The 12,931-nt window shown below is 52.2% G+C and overlaps 1 protein-coding gene across 2 annotated transcripts in view; it reads left to right on the top strand.

The window, feature by feature from the left end:
• The first annotated feature begins 2,648 nt into the window (after nucleotides 1–2,648).
• The window catches only part of ADAR (adenosine deaminase RNA specific), a 30,873-nt gene continuing 20,590 nt past the window's right edge, over nucleotides 2,649–12,931 (top strand). Inside the window, exon 1 of one of the 2 annotated variants that reach the window (XM_050930044.1) lies at nucleotides 2,649–2,746. The gene's annotated coding sequence lies outside the window, so the exon portion shown is untranslated. The remainder of the gene's footprint in view (nucleotides 2,747–12,931) is intronic. The other variant, XM_050930045.1, reaches the window with a different exon arrangement.

Genomic DNA, 12,931 nt, shown 5'->3' with positions numbered 1-12,931 from the left:
GGGGAACCATAGAAATTAGAGCTAGTCCATTAGCACCTTCCCGTAGAATTCTTTGTTGTCACTAACCTAGGGCGCGAGCAGCCTTTACTCTTACTGAAGCTGACGGCATTCTGCACTTTGCAGACTACTAACAATGCTGGCAATGCAATGCAAGGTCAGAGGGCCCTTGAATCCAAAACGAGCAACTCGACCAGCTGATTAAAGGAAGAATCCTCGTTAGCTGCCAGCACTTACTACCTTTGCCCTTTCCAGACTGACCATTACACATCCCTTCCTGTAGAGATGTTGAAGTGGGGTCCCCTCTTCCCTTCTGTAGCAGGTGTCTGGCTAGAAGTTAAAGGCAGTTGAGTATCCACAAAACTTTAATTTTGCTTCTTTGTCTATTGAGGAATAAGGCAGATCAGGCCCAGATGCTATTTTCCTCTGGGCTCTCCCTCAATATTAGGATTCACTCAGTTCAGCAGTAAATAAAATATTCATGAAAGTGCATTCTTCCTAAAGCCGTCTTGTAGCCAGTGTGCACTATTAAATAGAAGCATGCATGCTACTCACAAGTAAAATGGCCCCTTGCCAAGACGTCTATTTCTTGCCGTAATGGATGACACCTATAAGTAAAACCCACTTATTGTCTAAATGACTCTATTTTAGGAAGAGCTGCGCTCTCAGGGATATTGAACATTCCCATGGCCCTCTTCAAAAAACACTCCAGAGATAACCCAGTTTTCCAGTCCAACATTATCGCTCTCAGTAAAATAGGCTCCATAGAGAAGGATGAACCTGAGAGCATCCGCTCTAATACCTAGGGCTATACGTCTAATGCATGAGGCTGGACTGAACCTCATCTCCAGCACTAAATCCTGGGTTGCTCCCTTGTGATCCCTCAGGCTGAGTACAGGCTCAGTTTAGGCACCGGGAGCTGCCTGCCTACATTTCTCCTAGATGTTTCATAACATTTGGATGAAACATTATGACACAAAGCCAGATCATCAGAGTGTACTTTGTGTGAAGAGATTCTGAGATCTCATGACACTCTCTCTGAACCCCAGGGCTGGTTCATGAGAAGATGCTGGCCCCCTATCGTCCAGAAAGACATGTATTCATTCCAGCTGCCCCTGAAAAGTCACAGATCCAGTGTGTGACTCTCTACACTGGGAGGAGAAGAGGTATCGGTCTCACAGAAGAGGAAAGGTAGGGAGAGAGGCACGTCCAGAACTGGGGTATCTACTGGCATAAGTTCAGGGAAGGGAGGATGGAAGTTTCCTTTTAAATGGGCACTGGGGAGGAGAATAGACTGCAACATTTCCCAGCCAGGACCTCAATAAAGGCGGAGACATCAGATTACAGAGGGCAGGGGCCAGAGGAGACATACGTTCCTGTTCTACAGAACTCTGGATCAGCAGCAAGAAACCATGTAGCGGATAATTACAAAAATAGTCTGTTCACAGACTTCCTCATAGGCCACGGCAACTGGCTTTTATAGAGTTTAAGGCAGAGGTTCTCAAACTGGGGGTCAGGACCCCTCAGAGGGTCATAAGGTTATTACATGGGGGGTGTCATGATCTGTCAGCCTCCACCCCAAACCCCGCTTCACCTCCAGCATTTATAATGGTGTTAAATCTATAAAAGAGTCTTTTTAATGGGTAACGGGGGGGGGGGGTCACACTCAGAGGCTTGCTGTGTGAAAGGGGTCATCAGTACGAAAGTCTGTGAAGGGATGATCCCAGTCAAACCCGGATAGCAACCCTACGCTCCTCACTCCCACGGCCCTCTGCTACCCTCCTTCAGCCCCCATGGGAATGGGCTTGCCCCCCACCCAACTGGAACCTGCCTGGGGTTGCACTCCCCCGTACCTCAGAGATGTGCTACTAGCCTTCCCCTGCCTCAGGGGCCATGCAACGTGACAGGCTAATGGCAGCTTAGCGGTAGCTTTTAAAGCTGTCAGATGTTTCTTGGTCTTTCTCTGGAGCCTCAGAAGTGAGTGGTCAACAGAGACATATGTCTTACAAATGAATGCACGAAGGATGCAGATAGGGATCAGACATTTGTGTGAATAAGAACATCCAGATTTACATCAGATAGGATCGATGAGCATGAGGAATAGAATACCTCTTGGGGCAGGATGTAAGCTACACAGTGGGCTTCTCTGGCCTGTGTTATCCCAGAGGTCAGACTACATGACCATAATGGGCCTCCCTTGCCTTAAAGCAGGGGGTTTGGAAGCGGCTCTCCTGGGAAATCTGTCCGGGTGCTCGCTACACATTCCCAGCAGGCCAGTTTTATGGGCTCAGCATCACTGCACGTTCCTTTTTCTGTCCCTCGGAAATGGCACCCAAGGGGGGGGGCGCGTCCATCACAGGATGGGTGTCTCATGGGGTGCAGGGAACGGGGGTATCCTGGGGGGCCTGTTCCTGTGGGGGCGCCCTCAGGGAAGGGAAATACCCCAGTTCTGGGCAGGAAGGGGGTATCCCGCGGGTGGGGTCTGCTGGGGGGTCCATGAGAGGAAATGGGTGTCGGGGGCGCGCCCGCCCGCCCGCGCAGCACGCGCTGGTGGAGTCACGTGGTTTGCCCCGCTCCCGCCCCTCGCCCCCCGTCGCGCTGTGACGCCATCAGCCCGCGCCAGGCACCGCGGCGCTGAGGAGAGCGGGGTCTCCGGAGGGGGAGGGGAAGAAGGCCCAGCGCGAGCCCCGGCGGGCAGCGGCCTCTCCAGCCATTCGGGCCCGAGCCCCGGGACGGACGCGGCGCAGCGGTGAGAGGCCGCGGGGGGGGGGGGGGGGGGGGGGGGGGGGGGGGGCGAGACCCGGCGGGGGATGGGGGAGGAGAAGCGGGAAGCGCCTCGGGGCAGCGCGTGCGCAGTGGGGCGGCATGGCGGGGGCGGCGCATGCGCGGTGTGGCCAGCGAGGGGCCACATATAGGGAGGGGGCTCGTCCCCCCCCGGCGCCCCGCGCTTCGCAGCACGTGCGTGGGGGGGGGGGTCATCCGAGTCCTTCCCCCCCCCCGGCCGGGGGTGCCTGGCGTGTCCCGGTGACCCCCGGGAGCAGCGCCCCGAGCGCGGTGCGGGCTGGCGCCGCGGGGCCTGTGTCGCTCCTGCCCCGCTGGCCGCGCGCTGCCCGTGGGGTGAGTTCTGCACCGACTCGGCGCTTCGCGGCTGCCGGAGCCGCGTTCCCTGTGCACGTGGCCGCTGCTCGGCGAGTCTCCCTTTCCCTGCCCTCCGCTCTGCTCGCCACTGCTGCAGCCTGCGACACGGTCAGACCCCTCGTGTTACTGCACGTGGTGCCGCCACACCAACACGTTAGATCGGATCGTTCCTGGCCAGTGGGGGGGATCTACATTCACTTCTCCAGTGCTCCCATTTCTGCTAAGAGACGGGGCGGGGGTGGATGGCTAAATTCTCCTGGATAAATACTCCCGGGAGTTGTCTGATACCGTTAAAAGGTTTTCCTTCTCTGCTTGGAATGAGGAAACTTAAAATGATATTGTGAGATGTCCGAGTCAGATGCTGCCTAGTTCAGAGTGTGACTGTTACATAACCTACCAGGCAGACTTAAATGTTCGACTGCCACCCTTTTATACTAACTTTTAGCGGGAGAAGAGGCCTGTCTGCTGTCAGAATGACTGCCTGAGCGGCCGTATCTGTTGTGGTACCTTTTTACACAGCGTAGGAGGATGCTTTTCAGGGAGACTTAGAGGGAGGAAGTGACTTTTTATTTCTCAAAGGTCCCAGCATCTTGAAAGGATGAATGGAAGGCTAGCGATTTTCTCTGTTGGAGGTATACAAGTGAACTTAGCAGGCAAGGGCATTAGTGGATCTCTTGCTTGTTTGGGGTAGAAAGGAAGGCCTTGAGTTTAAAGCTCTGGAAGAGAGTTTGATTTATGAGATGGGAGCAGATGATGTGGTCCATCTTCCTGAATGTACATAACTGTTTTGATTTGTTCGGAGATATTTTGGTTTCATGAATGTAATAGACCTGTAAGTTATGATTGCTGACTGAGTATGGGAAACCTAAAAAGAGCTTTGAGGCAGAAGTATTGAACACCTATAGCTCTCACTGACTTTGACTGCTGATGTTGGATGCTGAGCATCTCTGGTTGTCATGGAGATCCAGGGCCTGATTTTTAGTGTTATAAAGGTCAGGTAAACATACATACCCAATTTTACAATATTTTGTTTCATGATCGCCATACAAGCTGCTCAAAGTAGTGCCTTCCTAGGTGAGCAGTAACCACCGGGAAATGTGCTGCCTATCATATCTCATTGTTCAGATATTTATCTGTAATGGAAGCTGGTAGACATCAACACAGTTATTTTCATCTGAAAAGACTGGGAGATACTGTCACTTTCTACTTGATGTGGAAGCTTTAAGGAAGCAAGCACAGTGTTTGGCTGGGAAACCAGGACCTCTCTCTTCAAGTGGGTTTAGTAGATGTGGATTAGCTAAATATTACCAGTTGCAATGGAATGTGGTCCTTTCAAAGTTCAGATTTTTTTGTTTGTTTTAAACTACAGAATGAACAGATGGTGGCAGTATAGGACTGATTATATGGCATGTGCTTTTTAAAAGGGCTAAAACATTTTTCCTATCTAGATAGTGTTGTGGCCTCCATCACTCTCATGTTTGTCAGGCAGTCAGATACTGAAGAATTCTCCTCACAACACCTTTGTGAGTCAGCAAAGCATTACTATCCTCAGTAATGATGGCTGGTCTGAAAGACAGAAGAGTTCTTTGGTGAATCCATTAGCTTCAGTAGCAAATGTGCATGAAGACAGTTTGTAATTAAAGAGGAACACATCTGCTCATAGTGAAATAATCAAATATTGACTCCTTTCGAGGACAAATATAGATTATATATTGATTGAGGCCTAGATCAGCAGTTATTTCCAAGGCTAGTAAATGTTGGTGACCACAAGTAGAAGTCGTATGTATTATACACTGCACATAATTTGTTACTCGTGTAACTTAATCATTCTTAAATTACCGAATATGTAGAACAAAACACAATGGGCTTGCTAAAATACATAGCTGATATATTGAGCACTGGTGCTCAGCATGTCAGAGAACATGCTACAGGAAAACTGCTGCACTGACCCAGGGCTGGTGGTGGGATTGGGGGAAGACAAGATGTGTCTTGATTGTTTCTCCATCTCTAACTTCTGTATTATGTGCAGCTGCTTTGTGGTAACTAAGATATCTGTAGTGTTGCTTGCCTCCCAAGCTCCACCCTGTTTGTGAAAAACTGGAGCTGCCAGACATACGATTGAAGTGAGAGTAAAAGCAAGCTGGGAAAACAAAAACGACTTTGAACCACAGCTCTAGGAGGCTGAGCTGGACACAGAAGGGGATTTATTCCTGCCCTTTGTAAAGGGCATGTTAAATTGGTTTAGAAACACTTTGGGAATGGGACAGTGAAATCTGCTGGCACTTCTGCATTCTCTCTCTCTTTTGGTCAGAGCTGTAGCCAGCAGTTTTGAGGTTTGTTTCTCCCAGTGATCAACTGAAGAAATCATTTTGTCAGTGAGGATGACTTTTTGGTCTTAACTTAAACAGGGATTTTCCCCAAAGCGTATCTAGCTGGAAGGGCCTGTGTGTCTGTTATGAATAGAGTTTCGGTGGCTGGGTAGGGTAGATAGGGGAGACCTATTGCAGGAGGAGTCTTCCAAGTCATGTGGTTCTTATCGATGGGCGCTTCTGACCAATAGCGGATTTGCCATGGCGCCAGGCCCACGGGCCGAAAGGGCCCAGGGCGGCCCCTGCTCTTTAGGGCTGCCAGCGCTGGGCTCCCACTGTGTAGCAGCCCCTCCACCAGTGCCGCTACCGATCAGCTGCTCCCAGCAGCAGCAGGAGTAGAGGTGGGGCTCCTGGGAGGAGGAGAGATGGGGCCAGGCCTTGGGGAAGGAGGAGAATGGGGCTGTGGGGCCCAAGAGCCATCAGCTGTTCAGGAGGACGGGGGGATCATTGCAGAGCCACCAATCAAGGAAGTTTTTCCGGCTCTGAGTTGCTGATTAGCCGGGCCGGCAGGAGCACCGCCAGCTTTTTTGCTGCCCTATGCGCCCCCGACCCAGGCGGCTGAAGATCTGGTCACCGCCCCCAAAATGTTAGCGCGGTGGCCTAATGGGTTGCGCCAGCCCTTCTGGCTGGGCTAGTGGGCAGGGCTGTTTAGGTGTGTTTTGGCCACCAGCCAGTCAGCGAGGGGAACTCTGCTCCTGGAGCAGGGGCTGAGCAACCCCCACAGGTGCAGCCCCACCTCCTCCTCCTACCTGCTTCTCATGGGCAGCTGCTGTCTGTGGCTCTGCTGCTCAGCAGCTCTCAGCCTCTCAGCCAACTAAAGGCAGCCAGTAGCAGCAGCTGAGATGGTAAGTGTATTTCAAAGGGGGTCTTGGGGTGAGGGTGGCTGAAACCCCTTCCCAGGGGGCTGTGCTGAGAGCTGGCTGCTGGCAGGGTGGCTGTCTGCATGGTGGGGGGCACCAGCTGCCACCCAGCTCTAGGTGGCTTAGCCAAAGGCATCTCCAAAAACATCCCCTGCACCCCCGCAGCACAGAGAGACTGAGAGTACCAGCCCCTGCTGGGCAGCTGGACCAGGATGGGCATGGTGAGGGGGGGCATCTCCCCGGTCTCCCCTGCTTGCCCTCTCTGCCCAGGCAGAGACGCCTGCCTCTCAGAGACAGTGTCCATGTCCATGTAGTGCGCTTGGTTCCCCTCCCTGGCATCTGGGTGACTGCCTCTTAGGCGGTGGAAGGGAAGAGGCGGTAGGGGAGGGTAGGAAAGGGAAACTGAGGTTATCAGGGAAAACTGTCCTAGCAGTGCAATCTCTGCCTTGGGGTGTGGATGGAATTGTCTCCCAAGGGAAGGGCTAGTGATCATGTTGGGGAGGGGAGGGGGCATTTCTGAGTCCTGGGGCTGAGTAATTCTCTTGTGATGGGCATTGAATTGCTAACTGTCATTCACTTGCTGCACAATGGCTGGTGATGGTGGTTTAACACCCACCCAGCTATTTGGTCAAGTTCCTTGTTTCTGGGGAGTTGCCTTCTAGGCTACTCCCAAATTTGCAGCATATTTCATTCACACCATACAGCACAATCTCATAACTTTATACACTTTAGTGATATACATATTTTGACAGAACAGTGGGTTTCAGCAAATGGCTGCCTTTCCCATGATATCTTACATGGCCTGCTTCATATGAAATATAAAGAATAAATACAAATGATGAATATGGGTTTGCAGTGCACAGCATGCTGCTTCCCCGAGGTATAGAGCAGTGGCTCTCAAACTTTTGTACTGGTGACCCTTTTCACGTAGCAAGCCTCTGAGTGCGACTCCCTCTTATAAATTAAAAACACTTTGATAATGGTGTTAAATATATATAATGCTGGAGGCATTTGGGGTGGACGTTGACAGCTTGTGACCTCCCAAGTAATAACCTCGTGACCCCGAGGGGTCCCAATCCCCAGTTTGAGACCCCCTGGTATAGTGTCACAGCTAGAAACTCCAAGGCTTGGGACTTTTAAAAGGAGACTGGACAAAACATGCAGTAAGGATCAGCCCTGCATTGGCAGGGAGATGGACTGAGCCAGGACGATCACAGGGGGCTTTTTCCCCTGTAACTTCTATCATTCCATCCCACTCTCCTGGCAGTACAAATTCTGGTACTAAAGACCTGGTGCCTGGATCCCATATCACTTTGCACTGGGATTGGGAATTAGTGCCCTGATGTGCGGCGACTCCTCTTGGGCCAGTGTAGATCCTGCGATTAGTGCAGTTATTTGCAGGTGCCCTTGTGTTCAGCTGAACCCTTGGACTCAGTCCCTGAGTGTCTTCCTGCTAAACGGACACTATTGCACTATCCTGCTGTGTGGATCCCAGGGGGTGAATTCCTGGCATGCACACCTGGCTGTATTTATCTCGTTGTGCTGGTAGTGCTACTTCCTTGGTGTGATGATGACATTATGCTAAGATGAATCCTGAAAATAGTGTCCTGGTGTGATGGTCACTCTGTGCTGTTCATGTGAATCCTGCATTTTTGTATGCTGGGTTGTTGTAGCCCTGTTGTTCCCAGGAAATTAGAGCAACAAAAGGTGAGTGAGGTAATATCTTTTATTGGAGTAAAACTCTTATTGGTGAGAGAGAGAGAGACAAGCTTTGGCGCTTTCACGGCGTTCTTCCTGAAGCAGAGTTCTGTGAAAGCTCAGAAGCTTCTCTCTCACCCACAGAAGCTGGTCCCAAAAAATATATTACCTCAGCCACCTTTTTTCTCTAATGTGTATAAATATGCTGAAAATAGCCCCCCCCCCCTCCAAACTGGCAGAGGTGCTTGGAGGAGGGGGCGGAGAGGAGCCAGCAGTGGGCCGGGGATGGGGAGGAGCGGAGTGGGGGTGGGGCCCAGGGAGGGCACCCACCAGCAAAACCAAAAGTCAGCACCTATGCATCCAGCCCCTTGCTGTGAGTACCCCATGACCTGATCCCACACTCCCAGCCCCCCCTACCCTGACTCCTGCACCCCTGCCCACATTCTCACCCCAACCCTGAGCACCAAATGGGAGTTTCTGCACCGCTCACACCAAACAGGAGCTGCCCAGGTAAGCACTCCACATCCCCAACCCTGAGCCTCCTCCCTCACTAACACTAAATCCATTACTGGCTAGCACATCACTTGGGCTGGGGATGCTGTGTCAGCTGACCCCCCCAGTCTCCAACCTACCTGGGCAGTACAGCGGACAAGGCCCTGCCCACAAGCTCCTCTCCACTCCCCAGCCCACTCACTACTTGCTGCCCCCTGCTTAAGGCTTAGCCCTCTCACTTTTAAAAATGATTGCTTGCCCCTCCTCCACGCCCCAGGCTTTCCTGGCAGCCACTGCAAATGCTGACCATAATGAACGTGTGTAACTTGCCGCCAGTCTTTCCAAATGTCTTTGTTGTGCTGCGCATTTACCTGACACTACCAGTCTCAAACCACAGTGGTGAAAAGTCATTTTCACATTTAAAAAGGCTAAAAAGTGCTTTACGTGTTACAATGGTTCAGGAAAGGCTTTACAGTCTTACTCTGTTAGCCATTGAATCTGAGATGGTAAATTCTATAGACTTCTCTAGATTAATTGAAATGTTTGCTGCAGCAAAGACACATCGAAAAATCTGAATAAAACTTTGACATTTTATTTACGGCATCATACTAGTCTTGCTTCAGATAAGTAATTTGTGTGTTACTCACGTTAATGCTTGCTATGTAACTTACTCAACCAAACCACTTAGTATAGCTATTGGTAATAAAGCCTGTGCAGCTATGTGCTGTCTCAGACAATTTCTGTGTTGATTTCCTGTCTTTTACAATCATTCCCCGTGAGGGGCCCACAAATATGTTTGGCACTGGGCCCACAAAAAGTTAATCCGGCCCTGGGTCTGACTGTTATGTTCTCCCAGCATCTCTCTCCTTGTTACTAGGAGGAAAAGTCCAGCGCTCCGAGCTGCTGCACCCGAGAGTGGGATGTCCCGCCAGCAGAGCGCTCAGAGCCGCAGCCAGTTTGCATGGACAGGGGCAGGCGGTGCTATGCTGAGCAGGAGAGAGCAGCGACTGCTTCCCCACGCGGCTTCTCCGCTCAGTCCTGTGTTTGGGGGGGTGTCGCGTGCATTGCATGTCATCGCTCCTGGCCGGGGCTCCCTCTGCACAAGAGAGGCGGCATCGCTGGCGGTGGCAGCCGAGGGGGGTAAGGAGGCTGCTGGGGCGGGGCGGGAGCCAAGCTCCCCTGGCCCCATTGTAATCCCAGGATCCACAGGGGGGCATTGGAGCCCCTCCCCCTTGTTCATTCCCCCCCACTCATTCTCCCGCCCTGGTGCATGGCACCCCTCCCCCTCGCTCATTTTCTCCCCCCCGCCCCAGTGCATGGCACCCCTCCCCCTCACTCATTCTTCCCCCTCCCTCTGGACTCAGTGCATGGCACCCCTCCCCCTCGCTCATTCTCCCTCCAGTCCATGGCACCCCTCCCCCTTGCTCATTCTCCCCCCACAACCCAGCCCATGGACCCCTCCCCCTCGCTCATTCCTCCCCCCCCAACTCAGCCCATGGCACCCCTCCCCCCTGCTCATTCTCCCCCTGGCCCTGGTACATGGCATCCCTCTCCCCCAGCTCCTGTCCACGGCCCCCCCTCCCCCCCCGCTTGCTCATTCTCCTCCTGGCCCCAGTGCATTGCACCCCTCCCCCTTGCTCATTCTCGCCCCCCCCCCTCGGCCCCAGTGCAATGGCGCCCCTCCCCTTGCTCGTTTCCCTCTCCCCTCCCACCGCTTTGCGCCCCACCGGGCCCTGAGGGAGCCCAGATATACTTACCTGTGAGGAAAGAAGCATGTTCCTGGGTTTTCACACACGCGGTGGGGCGCACAGATACATTTACTGTCACTGGATTGTGCCTAAAGTAGCAGGTCAAGTCGTTAAGAACAGTGATGTGGGACCAAGGCTGGGAAAAGGCTTTGATTTGAAGATGTTCATGCTCTTTCCTTTTGAAATGCCCCTGAGGGACTGCCATGTGACCACATTCATTCAGTAGCCCAGCCTCCCTCCTCACCAAACACCTCAGCTCAGGAGAGATGAACTGTCCCCCCAGGTTGCTGAGGGAGGAGACTGCTGTGCTCTTGAGCAGGTGGCAGGTTAGTGATTGGCTGGGCCAGCTCTCACAAAGGAGTGGAGTGGAGGTAGATGGAGAGCCCTGGACATCGTCATTCCACTGAAAGAGAGAGCCCCCTTCCTCATCCAGAGGGAAATGGAGCTGCCTTCCACCCCAAGAGTAATTTATAAATGTCTGTTGCAAGGCTTCATGTTTTCACTTCGTTTCTTAACACAAGAACAAGGAGAAATTCAATGCAATTAAAAAGCCACATGCCTTACAAATGGTAAAAGAACATCTTTTTTACATCAATATTAAATTGCAGAACTTGCTGGGATAATATTGATTCAGATAGTTTAGCAGGATTAAAACTGGATTAGATGTTTATATAAAAATCAAACACTTAACCTTACACTAGCTAAGGTAAAATATCCAGGGCCATAGATCTTGCTTCAGAGCATAAATTGTGGTCAGGATGAAATTTCAACCCTTGTTTAACTGAGAAGGTTTACTGAGAGCAGGGTTAGGCTGATGTCACACAGGATTCAGAACCAATGGACCAGCGATCTGGTGTGACAGTTCCTATGTGCCTGCCATCTCTCAGGAATTTAGGAGAGCAAATCATCTGCCAGCCTGTGTGCTCACTGGAAGGGAGAAGAATGAATAAATTGTAGAGGGAAAATAAAGTTCACTCTTCTGCACCCCACAGTTGCCATTAGGGAAGTGATCCCTACACTTTTTACCTCTTGTCCCCCCTTACTCCTGTGCACTCAACCCCTGGGCTCTGGGAGAGGCACGGTGACAGGGGTAAGGGGCTGGGGCAGGACAGGGGCCAAGGCTGGTAACCAGTGCCCCAGGGGAGGGCCAGCAGCCACATGATGCCCTGGGCGAAGGGCCGGGGCTGGCCCAGGAGCGGAGCTGGGTGGCGCTTCATCCCCACCCCCCATGGGCCTAGCCCAGGCCCCAGCCTTGCCCCCTCCGAACATTCCTCTGCACCTCCCTAGGGGATAGCGTCTAGGGGCCTCAGCTGAGATCAAAGGCTTGTTGTGCAGACGCTGCGCAGACAGTAAGAGAGCTTAGGGTCCAGACAGACAAGACAGAGGGTGTAGGGGAGGGGAGAAGGGAGGCACAGACAGGGGCAGGGACTTGTCCAGGGTCACACAACAGGTCATTGGTTCTCCTGCCTCACAGCCCAGTGCTCTGCCCACTTGATCCATTGCCTCCCCAAAGGAAAGGCTGGCAGAATCCCAGGCTCTTGAAATTGCTGACAATCCAGGCTGAGCGTCAGGGATAAGAAGTAGCTTTATAGTGACAAGTGCAAGTAGTGGCCATAGAGTGTATCCATGAGTGCGGTACGGGTACACATGCCCTTAAAAACTACCAGTGTAACTAACGCTCCTCACACTCATCATCTTCAAAGCTTCGTACAAACAATAGATAATGAATTCTCACAACACTCCTGTCAGCTGGGGGAGTCAAGACAGCCAGGGAATCTAGCTCTGAGCCCCTCTGTACACTACAAATTACTTTGATATAATTTATGATGCTCAGGGATGTGAATAATCAACACTCTTGAGCACCGTAAGTTACACCGAGTCAAGTGCCGGTGTAGACTGTGCTGTGTCCTGCCTACATAGCTACTGCCTCTTCCAGAGGCAGATGGTATTAAGCCAAGGGCAGAGCTGTCTCCTGTCAGGTTAGAGCGTCTTCACCAGAAGTGCTGGAGCAGCGCAGCTGTAAATGATGTCCTGTAGACATACCCTGAGAGAAGCTATTTCCTCAAGGCCGCAGAGGAAGTCTGAGGGGTTCAGCCCGTGGCATCCCTGCCAGAGGCTAGTCAGCTTCACACCACCATTCACGAGCCACAGGTGTGAGTGTCCTGAGAATGGAGAGGAATGTTCTCAGTAATCAGATTTATGGCGTTAAATTCCTGCAAAACAAAATCTTCCACCAAAGAGCTCATTCCCGAAACGCACACCCTTCCTCTTGCTAGAACATGGGAAAGGCAAACTAGAAGCACCTGTCCTGAGGCCAGTTCCGACGGCAGAGTCACTGCCTGGTGCAGGGGGAGCTGTGTTAGTCTGTATCCACAAAACCAGCAAGAGCTGCCCAAAGAAATCTGTTAGTCTTAAGGTGCCAGCGGACTCCTCGTTGTGTTTGTGTAGTCCAGTTCGGTAAGAAGTTTGTAAGCCGCCGTTTAAACCAGAGCCAGCTGCAGCAGGAGATGGGGAGAAGGGGGCGTATGTGCGGGCGCTGCATGAAAGGGTTCCCCTTCTTTCCTGGAGAGAGACCCGCCCTGCGAAACAGGACACCAGGCAGCACGGAGGCGAGACTTAGCTGGGAGAA

This window comes from Gopherus flavomarginatus, chromosome 20 (genome assembly GCF_025201925.1).
Source record: "Gopherus flavomarginatus isolate rGopFla2 chromosome 20, rGopFla2.mat.asm, whole genome shotgun sequence".
NCBI classification, from domain to species: domain Eukaryota; kingdom Metazoa; phylum Chordata; order Testudines; family Testudinidae; genus Gopherus; species Gopherus flavomarginatus.
The sequence above is the reverse complement of the archived record's forward strand: the minus strand, read 5'-3'. Positions and strand labels throughout refer to the sequence as shown.